Below are 8,570 nucleotides of genomic sequence, written 5' to 3'. Positions count from 1 at the left end.
GTTTCGTGGCAGGGAACAGATGTTTCAGGATGTAAAGCGATTGAGACAAGGTGTCATCTCAGTGTTAATGACGAGCCAGAGACGAGGCTGAGGTGGTATCATCACACCTCGACAAACACCGCCGCCGCGTGCGGGAGGACGGCAGCTGGGGGGGCGCACTGGCGTACGGCTGGGGCACCGCGGCACGGCGACCCGGGCGTGCTATGTTACCGCCCACTCTGTGTCCGCCCACGCCGCCGTCTGCTTCTGGATACGCTGCTATGCGCATGACTGACGTGCGGCTTCTCCTGCTCTGTTTCGACTGAACACCGCTGCTCCATGACGACGCGAAGCGTTTGAGGACCAAGCCCCCAAGATATCAGAGGGGACCCTGAATTATTACAGTATGAGATTCTGTGTGACGTGAGCTGCGTAGTTTTGGGTTAAGCAAACAGGGAGGACAGTACTGTAATGTCTCGGAATTACCACAAACACCATAATGCACTCTCTCAATGTCTGCCACAGGATTTGAACATTTTGAACACTTTCATCCAAAATGACTTACAGAAGAGGGGTTTACAATTTAACATGAAGGGATTCAAACCCGCAACCTTTGCAGTGTTGGCACAATGCCCTACTTGATGAGTCACAGGAACTAAATACTTTACAACACATTACTCGTTCTCAATAAGAACCCACAGCTTAACACCAAACACAAGACCTCTCGTCTACAAAAGAACCAGGAATTGTCAACCAGTCCCTCCCCAGACAGACGTGTCAGTGTAATGAACTGTAGGATATGTATTCAAATTCCAAGTCCACAGTAAAAATAGCATTTTTGCTGAAAATATCACTCAGAATTTGCTACGTTGTTAATCCCGCTAATAACCTTAACCGTTGATCTGACTTATTCAGTAAGAATCTAAATAAACTATGACACACATAACAGCATACATGATACACTGAACACCTACAACGTTCAGATTTCAATGGAGAAGAAGAAGAAAAAAAAAAACACTGCAAATTGGAATCGCAAGTAATGCAGACATCTTCTGCGGAATCCGAGGTGGTCAGGATGCGTGGAGGTGCTGCAGCCTCGCCGCAGGACTGTTCAGAAACACTCGCTGTGATCTGGGTCGAAATGATGGTGTCGGACCGGTTTACGGGCCGCCTGGCTGACAGGAACCACAGAACCTCCAGAAAGGACCGTTTCACTTAATGTACTGTGTTGTGGGGGAGCAGGAGAGGTTTTTTTCTAAAAAATAACCTTCAAAAGACTGAGAATAAGCTTTACAGGCTGGGTATCAAAGCTGGGAGGAAGAGTACAGTAGTATGAGTTTTTAATGACTGCTTCATAATCATAGGAAGAGGGGGAGAGGCGCGGCAGAGGGGCAGCCCCCGCGGCCTCTCTGATCTCCTAATTTGGTTTTTTGTGAACGCGACCTCTGATAAAAGGTTAATACGCTGCTCTCTTATATTATTTAAAGATGTCATCAATCTTTGAAGGGGGGGGGGGGAGGGAAATAATGAAAATATAAGAGCACTTAAAATAATCTGCTTCCATCCATAATTAATCTCCTCCAGCTTTCCGACAATTATGATGTTAATTAACCCAAAATTCCCCCCATAGCAGGGGGACGCCGGCCCACACTCCACCCCCACCCCCCAATATGCAGGACGGCATATCGCTAAGAGTAACGATCTTCTTGGGGAGGGGTTCGGAGGAGGAGGGTGGTGGGAGCGGAACTGTTGCTTTAAGTACCGCTGCAAACTGCGCAGAACGTCACTATAAAACATTACGAGACCCAGGCCCCCCCCCCCCCCCCCCCCCAAAAGAAACATTTAATTGCTGCGTCATCATTGGTGTGGAAGCATGCGGTCAGTTCTAGTATCATTCATATGGAGATGTAATTTACAGATAAGCATCATTCATAATCAGGTGACTCGTACAACAGTGCTTCAAACGGGGATTGTATATTTCGCAGTGGGGGGGGGGGGGGGGGTTGTGTGCACAGTGTCCAGTGTGAACTGCACACTTCATTTACAAAATTGGTTAAACTGATTTGGTCACTTCACGAGACTAAAGAGAAGATGCAGAAATCTGGTAAGCAGAAAACCCGTATATAACTTGCCAGGTTCTGAACAGAAAACGTAACAATAATTCCTGTATTAACACCCACGCTCTGCTAATGTAACCTCTGAACCTTCAAAATTAGGAATTTAAAATGGCAAATGAAGGAAAGACGGGTTATTACTCTAACAATCATTACCACCGTCACAGGAGTGTCACTGAGGGCAGGAGTAAGGAAAATGTGTCAAAATGGAGAATCACAGCGGCATAACCTTCTGTACCGACATCCCGCTCAAGCTGCTCAAAATCCCAGGAAATTATTCTGTGTCTCTCTGCACAAACTGACTCCCAAACACTACAAAGCCTGCACCTTTCCAACTTCCAAGCTGCTTAGTCTGTATTGCATTTTAGCTCCAGTACAACCAAAGGATTATATCTAAACTAACAGCTGAGCTGCTGTTAGGGACTCAGTTTACCCCGCCCCTCCCCACGACCCCCAACGCTGACCTGTAGCTAGAATGATTAGTTCTCATATTAACAATGACCGTGAAGGTAGTGCTGGTAACAGCAGCGCTTGCTGGCGTCGCACAGAAATGCGGCCCGCGGTCCCCGGCGTCCCAGAAGCCCGTCACCATCCATAGCTGTGCGGCGGAGGGTTGGCGGAGACGCCCAACGTGCCACTAACAGCTGAACAGCTGTTGAGGGGCCGCTCGCCGTTTCCAGAAATAGAGCTGTTCATTTCACCTGTCTGCCTCCACGGCCATGTGGTGGAGAGCAGGCCAGGCCGAGTGGTCGGCCACGGGGACATCACACCTGCACGCACGCACCCGCACACACGCATGCACGCACGCAAGACGTGTCGACTCACCGATCATGTGGTTGGCGACATGTATCTGAATCTCACGCTCTGTCTCGAAGGTCATCTGGCACTTGATGCACTGATAGGTTTTTTTCTGAAAAGACAAGCAGGCATTAGGACTGGAGATCACATGCTCCTTATCGCTATGGGAACAACGCGACCCGGCCTCCAATTACGAACCCCCTTCCCTCTCAGCTGTTGTGACTCAGGCATGACGGAGACTGTGCTTCAGTGCCAAGTTAGAATTAAAGAAAATAAAAATTAAAGGCTAGCGGGACCGGGCATGGCCGGGAATTTGGGGGTAGGGGGACTCTGGATGGGACAGACAAGGCCACGCGCTCCGAACAAGGCTTGTGGGAAACGCAGCAGTGAAGGTTCACACATCATTAGATAAAATTCATTTACTGATGCAGTGCATGCTGGGAAGGCAGTAATGCAATACAATATGCCGGGGTTATTGGCAAGGCAGAGTCTATTGAGTGGAAAAATGGCAAGAAACACATGGTGCAAGTATGAAGGAAAGCCAAAAAAGCGAGGGGAGGGGAGCGGAACATTTCCTACAGCAAGGACTGGGGTTCGAGCCTGCGATGTCACATTAGCTGTCTGAAGCCAGGACAGTACAGGCACCGGGTTCTTCGTCCTGCAACCGCACTACAGCGACGTCAGCCACCAGTTGCGGTCCCCCCAGGTCCGCGGGTGGGGTCAGAGCCTGCCCCCATCCCCACACGTCATCCCTTCTCAGTCGGCAAGGGTTGTCTCGTGTTAAGCGAGAGATATCATGGGATTAAACTGGGCATCCTTTTAATTGCACGTTCAAAAAGGGGTGAAAAATTAGAGTGGAGGGGGTCGTTAAATAGGATGGGTAGTTAGGGCTCGGCACAGCACAGACATAAAATTATCAGGGAACTGTGAATGAACTACTCATACATGGTTTCCAGCTTCATTTGTCCGCAAATTAAATTTAAGGTTGTTTACTGTGACGTAACTGATGGCCAAAGACAGCTATGAGTAACAGACCAAATGGGTCTTCGGCCCACGGCAAGCAAGGCGCCAAAGTGAGTTGGCCACTGATATGGAGCCATGACTCACACGCAAAAAAACTGGGTCCATCCCCAGGTCTTCTAGTCTTCTGTGATTTTAACAAAGCTTGGATTTATAAGCCTTGATGTACAAATTGCTAATGTGTTGCATGAGTATCGGGAGGAAATTCATCGCCGGGGCCAGAGCAGCAGTGGGTGGATGCTGCGGACAGCGCTGGTGTCTGGAAAAGTTAAAACAACAACTCCGAAGATGAAATCACCAATCATCTACAGCATCCCAGTGATCGGACCTCAATCCAGTGGTCGGGAAACAACACTGATCCTTCCAAAGCTTTGTAGAACCCAAAACGCCACACTGTCACCAGGGCCTAACACAATGCACAAGTGCTTCCTTAAGATCACTGCTGTTGTACATGCATTTATGTCATACATTTTGCCAGTCTTCTAGCCCAAATAATTTTTACCGTAGCATATTCTTTCCAAGAAATCCTCTATATCAGTGTTTCTCATTCCAGTCTTCAGGGACTCCAGATACTCCACATTTTTCTCCCTCCCAGTACAGCTGAACCAAACAATCAAGAACACAAAATACCTGGTACGGATGTGTTGGGAGCTGGGAGGGATGCAAAAATACAGACTGTCTGGGCGTCCTTGCGCATTGGATTGAGAAACACTGATTTACTCCATTACTGACAGAACAATCCACCAAACCCGCTAAACACAAGACAAATTCAGCAAAGGACAATTTTAATTTACCTGGGGATGTTGTTAATAATCTACACTAAGGTGACATTGATGGAAGAGAATCCTGTCAGGGACACCTGCCTGAAATCTTTACAACTCTTCATTTTCAACTGGAATTCACACATTATCAACATGCCATTTTGCCAGTGACCATGAGTCTAGACTGCTGAGGATGAACACTTACTTTTGGAACAGGGAGGCTCCAGTGACTTTCTTCGACCCACTTGTTTCAGGGCTCATCTCTGGATGGTCTACCTGGACATGGGTCTCAAGGTCCTCCAGAGTCTCAAACTTCACTGCACACTCAGGGCAGCGCAGTCCAGCTGGGAGCTTCTCACCGGACTCCTGGGGGGTGGTGGGCCCAGCGCCGCCATTGCTGGGTGATTGCCCATTGGTTCCCCGACTGATACACGCAGCGCAGAGGCCGTAGGGCAAACCATTGACATCCAGCTTTCACCAAGTCTTGCTTGCTCTTGAACTCTTTGAGACACAGAGCGCACTTGTAGAACTTGTGGCCCTGCAGCTGCCCGTTGGGTGAAGACGAGGCCGAACCGGGGCCGGCGCCACCAGTGGACAACTTCTGCATGTGGAACGTGCCATGGATCTTCAGCTCTAGGGTAGAGGTAACGGTCTGCATGCAGACCACGCACCGGAAGCCTGTCAGGGAGTTCCTCAAGTCTGGGTGCATTTGGCAGTGCTCAATGAACTCTTCCTCGCTCTGCAGGGGCATCTTGCAGATTACGGCAGGTGCCCGTGTCCAAGCTCTTGCTGTGTGTGACCTTGTGCTCGGTGAGCGTGAGCAGAGAGGGGAAGCGCTCCCGCAGATGGGGCACATGTAGTGCTTGGCGGGGCACGGTGAGTCTGCGCGTGTTCCCTCAGGCCGTTCTCAGAGAAGAAGGTCCGAGAAACACACATTGCACATATGGTTTGCCCTTGATGAAGTCAGCCTTTTTCTTGCGGGAGCAGGCATCGTCTTCACCTGGCCGAATGTTGTGGTCACGCAGCCGGTGGTTCTGCAGTAGGCTTCCATGGTATAGGCAGCCCACAGATGTCGCAGCCATACATAGGCTCCGAGGCATCTACGTCGTCTTCTCCACTGGCTTCGTGACTGTTGGCCGTGTCCTGGCTGCCCTTGAGTAGTGCATTCTGCAGATCAGCTGACTCTGCGGGGGCAGAGGCCTGATCCACCGCCGCTGCTCCCTCCCCGCTTAGAGGCTTGCGACACCCCATTGGGTGTCCCGTTCTGGCTGCCGCTGTTGCCGCTACCCACGTCAAAGACACAGTGCTTCTCCCGGAGATGCCTCTCCAGCAGGACGATCGCATGGAAAGCTTTGCTGCAGAAGCGGCAGCTGTACTTCTTACTGTGAGTGGTGATGTGGCACTGCAGCTCCACCTCCGTGCCAAACGTCTCCCCGCAGAAGATACACTTGCGAGCCTTGCTGCCAGGAGTGCCGGCTGGGTGGCCGAGATGGCTGTGCTTGACGTGCAGCTGAAGGTCGCCCTCCTTTCGGAAGTCCCAGGCGCATGCCGTGCAGCGGGTACATTTTCTTCTCGTTGCTGTGCTTGACCGCCAGGTGAACCTGGATGGACACCTTCGAATCGAACACCTCCTGACAGAGTGTGCAGTGGTAAAGCACAAAAGTATGCATGTCCAACAGATGCTTCTGCAAGTCATCGACAGAGGAAAACTGCTTGTCGCAGCTTTCACAGACGTACTGGGTGGATGTGGTGGTGTAGTGAATCGTCAGGTGCTGCAAGAGAGACTCCTGAGACTCGAAATCTTCTTTGTTGCACTGTGGACAGGACTGCCTCCTCAACAGTAGTTCAAGATGCGACTTGAGGTGGGCTTGGAAGCCCTCGAAGCTGGTGAACCGGAGGTCGCACTGGTTGCAAGGGTACTCCCCGTTGGCATTCATCGACGTAGTGTCAGAGGCCAGTCTCTGGCGTTTAGGGGAGGATATCTCCACATCAGAAGATGCTGGACTGTGGTCTGCCACTTTAGCTGGCGCTTGTTGTTAGCTAGAGGGATGTTCTTATGGTTCTCCTTGATGTGCTTAGTAAGCTTGAGGAGAGACCCAAAGATGGGGAATGGTTGCAGTAAGGACAAGAGTAGACCTCCATGAAGGACTGAGATGGCTGCAGTACAGGGGACTCCAACTTGGCTACAGCGTTGTTGCAGTGTGTCTGCTGGATATGCTCGGTGAGGGACGACTCGGTCAAGAAGCCCATAGAGCACTGGTTGCAAAAGAAGGCATGATTACCTTCGAAGGGTGGTGGACCCCGAACCAGGCAAGCAGTGGAGACGCGGATGTGCTCCTGCAGGGTGTTGATGTCACCGACATGTCAGGGCAGTAGTTGCAGTGGAAAGCAGAGACGTTGCTGAACTGCAGGAGCGGGAAGGCGGACGTAGTGCTGCTGGCGCGGTGGGGCCCTTGCGCATATGCTCATTGAGGTTGTACAGGGTGGGCAGTGTCTCCAGGCACAGCTGGCGATGTGTGGCTCTGTTGGGGCTTGTCAGCATGGATGGTCTTCAGGTGGATCTCCAGGACAGCAAGGCTGTTAAAGTCTCGCTTGGAGCAGTATGGGCAGCTGTACGTCACCTTCCCAGATGACGACCAGCCCTGACCGCCCTCATCACGGTCCGAGGACGATGGAGCAAGCTTACGGCTACTTCGCGTCGGCTTCACGGTAGAGTCTGGGGTTTGAGCCTCGCTCCAGTGATGCGCTTGAGTCTGGAGTGGCACTGCTCATAGAGGCCACACTACCCAGTACAGGGTCGGGGCTGCGCTGGCGCTGTGGTTGCTGGAGTCAGGCTGCCGATGGCTGTCCAGGTGGCAGTAGACATCCTCGACAGAGGGAAACTGCTCTGCGCACACAGGTCACTTGTGCTTCCGGTTAGCATGCGTCTGGCTGATGTGGGCCAACAGCGTACCCTCGTCGCAGAAGATCTCGGGGCAGTGGATGCATTGCAGGTCCGCCGGTCCTGAGAGCTGTGCGGTGGCGTGTCAGCACGTGCTTCTCCAGCTCATCCGTCTGGCTGAAAGTTTTCCTCGCAGTAGTCACACATGTAGAGGTCCTGGTCTAATTCGCCACCACTGCCGGCCCCTCGCCGGCCCCCGTCCTTGTCAGCTCGTGACGCCACGTGCTCCTTATTCTTCCGGTGTGCCTGCATGTGGCTCTGCAAGGAGGAGGTGGAAGAGAAGCCACGTTTGCACACACTGCACTTGAAGGGCTTGCTGGAGCTGTGTGTCTTCAGGTGGATCTTGGGTGGTCGCTGCGCGAGAAGGCCGCCTCGCACTCCTGGCAGCTGTACTTCTTGTCACCCGTATGCAGCTTGACGTGCGGTCTCGCTGCGCTTGTGCTTTGAAGAGGCGCTGCAGAAGGTGCATTTGAAGGGCACGCTTGTCACTGTGGATCTGTTCGTGCCTCTTCAGGTAGCTGAGCCGGCTGAAGGACTTGTCGCAGAACTGGCAGGGGTATGGAAGGCCCGAGCCTCCTTCCTCTTCCCCGGTGCCCATGCCCAGGTCACAGCAGCCCTCCCCTAGCATCTGCGAGGGCGATGCCACGTCTTTGCTGGTGGGGGAGGGACGCCACCCAGGAGAGCCCGGGGTCGTCGTCGCCATCTGCAACGCACAACAGACAGAATTAGAATTTAAAAATGAAAGGAAGAGGAGAGCTAAAGACACCGGTTCCCACAGGACTGGCAAAATAAGGACAAAATGTAATTTTCATCCCTCGATTCTCCTGCAGCACCCCCCCCTCCCCCTGCAAACATCCTCTCTCCCTCTGCAGAATAAAACCATTGTTTTATTTTTGTTATGGCAAACAGTTTCTCACATGGACGAGAGAGCTTTTCAAACGCGATTTGCAGAAGCTG

General features: G+C 52.0%; 1 pseudogene; it reads right to left on the bottom strand.

Moving 5' to 3' along the window:
- Window positions 1-2,913: 2,913 nt before the first annotated feature.
- On the bottom strand, window positions 2,914-8,296 carry LOC125706525 (zinc finger protein 423-like; annotated as a pseudogene).
- Between the last annotated feature and the right edge of the window lie 274 nt (window positions 8,297-8,570).

The sequence above is a fragment of the Brienomyrus brachyistius genome, chromosome 13 (genome assembly GCF_023856365.1).
Source record: "Brienomyrus brachyistius isolate T26 chromosome 13, BBRACH_0.4, whole genome shotgun sequence".
Taxonomy (NCBI): domain Eukaryota; kingdom Metazoa; phylum Chordata; class Actinopteri; order Osteoglossiformes; family Mormyridae; genus Brienomyrus; species Brienomyrus brachyistius.
The sequence above is the reverse complement of the archived record's forward strand: the minus strand, read 5'-3'. Positions and strand labels throughout refer to the sequence as shown.